Genomic DNA, 3,827 nt, shown 5'->3' on the forward strand with positions numbered 1-3,827 from the left:
TAAAGGCTGTTTTCTGCCTATCTTTCGGGTCCATCTCTATTTGGTGAAAACCATTTGCGAGATCGAAAACGGAGAAGTACTTAGCTCCACCGAGACGATCTAATATTTCTGTAATCTGTGGTAGCGGGTATTTATCAGAAATTGTTTTATCATTGAGCGCACGGAAGTCTATGACCATACGCCAACGTTTGTTTCCCTGTGCATCCGGTTTCTTAGGTACAATCCACAAAGGTGAATTATATGGGGATTTCGACGGAGTTATTATTCCTTCGGATAGTAATGCGTCTATCTGCCTTTTTATCTCATGTTGATGTATCGGAGGATAGCGATATTGTCTTGTGTTTATTGGAATTTCGTCGGTCGTGTGTATGGAATGTTTGAAATCGGAGGCCTTCCCTAGCTTATCTCCGGGGAGATAAAATCGGTCGGGAAACTCCTTTAACAGAGCAGTGATGCTGCACAGTTCCTCTTTGTTCAAGTGCTTGAGATTTAACATTTGGGAGATTCCCTGTGCCCTATCTTCTCTGTTGTTGAAATTAGCATGACCTTGTACCTCTGAGTAGATGTCTTCGTCCGAAGTGCTTACAATGTCATAGGGTTCCAAAATTTGTGGTTCTATTTCTATATCCAGGTCTTCTTCGCTGGTGTTGGTTGCCATAACATGGCACCTTCCTTGATCGTTTATGACAGCTGCTTCTCCTATGTACAATTGGTCATGTGTTCTTATGCGAGGCAAGTAGCCTTCCTTGATCTTCGGGTTAGCTATGTGAATAGCGATTTGTTGTGAGGTTCTTGCTGGAATGCGGTGTTTAGTTGGTTTTTCTGGTGCTTCTAAATAATTTGAAAATCGAATAGGCCTGATAGGTTTGTTCTTTAATACCAGTGTTCCATGGTAATAGGAAATCTCAGCCTGTTCTTGTTTTAGGAATGGGCTTCCGATTAGTCCATCTGCTTCTATGGCAAGGTGTTTTACTACGTAAAATATTGCTGGGGCTTCATGGATATGGAGAATTGTCGTCCCTACGGTGAAAATCGGGGTTGTGGTGAGTCCAGTTATTTCGATTTCCTCTCGTGAAATCTCTGCTGTTCTTTCTAGAGCGTCGAGGACTACCAAATTTACGGACGCTCCACCGTCAATTAAAAATTCTCCCGTTCCTGATTCCAGTTCTGGGATCGTAATTTTTATCCGTGGTGCAGGTGCTTCCTTGATGAGGGTTTCTCTTCGAAGCGGACGGATCTTGGGCGATCTTCTTTCTTTTCGCTCATCGTGTCGCCTGTACGGTGAGCGCGATCGTAGTTTAAAAATTTCTTTGATTCCACGGACGAATCTCGCGAATCTCGCGAATCTCGTCGGAATCGCGGGCTACGGGGACGATTCCTGCAGAATTTCCCGTCGTGCCCGGAAGTTCCGCAATGCCAACAATACATGTTTGACATGCGATTTTTATCGGTACCCTTTAGAATCGTATACCGTTTTTCTCCGTCATCACCCATTGATGACTCGGAGCGATTAGAGGGGGAGTGTGAGGGGCTCCTGTGACGCAAGGTCCAGGCAGAAGCGCGTTCTTCTCTTTCCTCCTCAAAACCAGATGGTCTCGTGCGTCGATCTCTGTGTCGATCATATCTGCTCGGAGATAGAGGATACGACACTTCACGTTCGCGATAACGAGGATCTTGGTCGAAAGAATCTCGGCGGGACCACCTTGCTGGTGATTCATTCCGAGGCGATTGTCTTCGATTTCTTAGTTTTTTATCTATTTGCAGCACAGCGTCGTAAGCTTCCTCCAGATTTTCTGTATCTTTTAGGAGAGCCGACACCTTCAAGGCAATACGATCCGGTAATCCATCGATGAAGTTTTCCAGAACGTCCTTTTCCATTTCCTTGATGAATTCTTCAGCGTGGACCTCGTATTTTTCCTTAATGGCTCCGCGCGTACAATAGACTAGGTGGCTTGTCCTATCGATGTATTGTCGTAGGCTCTCACCTTCGCGGATACGTAACTTCGCGATTTCTACTTGGAAATATGACAAACTTTTGCCAGGCGCGAATCTTTTCTTTAAGTGCTGAATTAATGCTTTTGCGGTCGTAAACTTGTGCTCTAATGTGCTTCTACGTGCTGGCCCGACGAGTTTAGTAAGAACAATTGCTAGATACTCGGTTTCCGTACCCTCAGGAATCAACGTTAACCCGTCCTCTATAGTCTGCGCGAAACGAGACAAGGGTGGGTCTTCCCCATTAAAAGTCGGAATTGTCGAAGTAACGTTTTGTAAACATGTCCTTTGCGTCAACAGCGACATAGAATTTGCAAGTGATACTCGTAATTTTTTCGTAAATGCAATAATAACGGAGTTATGACTTAAAACAATTGCGTGGATCACCCTGTATATACAGTGAGTGTAAAAAGTATTCGTACACCTCTTGTAGGCTTAAAAAACCATGTATTTCTCTATGTAATTGCACACATGTTTATAAAACGAAACATAATTGTAATTTTTATATATTTTAACTACATACTGTCACATAAATACACTTGAAAAAGTTTAACGTTAACGAGAAAAATTAGAAACTATGAGACGTGTCTCTAAATTGGCGCGCAAAAAGTATTCGTACAGGTACTAGAATGTACTCGAAAGGCGTCCGATTGTTTATATTATGGTTTAGCGGGACCCGACAAATAATCAGACAGGGTCTTTGATGAACAGTCTAGTGGCAACCTTCTGCAAAACCAGTCAATTTTTATAACATTCGGTAAAATGGGTCATATAGATAAGGAAACAAGTGAGACTGAAAGAAAAATTATTATACAACTGCATAATCAGTGCAAATCATTGCGAGAAATAGCAAAAACAATTAATAGGCCACACAGCACTATACAAGGAATTATAGATCGATATGGTGAACGAAAAACCAATAAAAATAAAGTGAAATCTGGTCGCCCTCGAAAACTTAGTTTACGCGATGAACGTTTTATAGTGCGTGAAATAAAAACAAATCCTAAAATTAGTGCCCCTAAGATCGCTGCTGAGCTTGCAAACAACGCTGGAGTAAGTGTATGTTTCAGCACTATTCGTAATTGTTTACGAAATAATGAATACCGCGGCCGAGTTGCTCGCGAGAATTATTTCATAAATGCCGCAAATAGAAAGAAGAGACTTGATTTCGCGAAAAATAATATTAATAAGCCTATCGAGTTTTGGCGAAGAGTCATATTTACTGATGAAAGTAAATTTAATGTTTTTAGCTCTGATGGCAAGTGTACGGTCTGGAGGAAGAAAAATACAGAGCTACAAAAAGAAAATCTACGTCCCACAGTAAAACACGGCGGAGGTTCGGTTTATGATTTGGGATTGTATGAGTGCTGCTGGAATGGGGTCATTACACTTCATCGAGGGAATCATGGACCACAAAATATACCTAAACATACTAAAAACCCATATTGTAAGTAGTGCAGAAAAAATGGGTATAAAAGACAACTTTATCTTCACTCAAGGCAATGACCTTAAACATACAGCACGCAACACAAGAAAGTGGTTGCTTTATAACACACCGCAATATTTGAAAACACCTCCACAATCACCGGATATTAATCCGATCGAAAATTTATGGGATCTGCGTGATAAAAAAACTCCGAACCCGGCATATTTCAAGTAAAGAACAATTAAAACTTTCTGTTCAAGAGGAATGGTGTATTATTACAGACGAAATCCCATCCAATTTAGTGGATTCAATGCCAAGAAGACTGGACGCAATTATACAGTCGAAAGGCCAGCCAACGAAATATTAATTTAATTTATTTTCGCAAATTATAACACGTTTATTGCTAAAT

The sequence above is a fragment of the Halictus rubicundus genome, unplaced genomic scaffold (assembly GCF_050948215.1).
Source record: "Halictus rubicundus isolate RS-2024b unplaced genomic scaffold, iyHalRubi1_principal scaffold0768, whole genome shotgun sequence".
Lineage (NCBI taxonomy): Eukaryota > Metazoa > Arthropoda > Insecta > Hymenoptera > Halictidae > Halictus > Halictus rubicundus.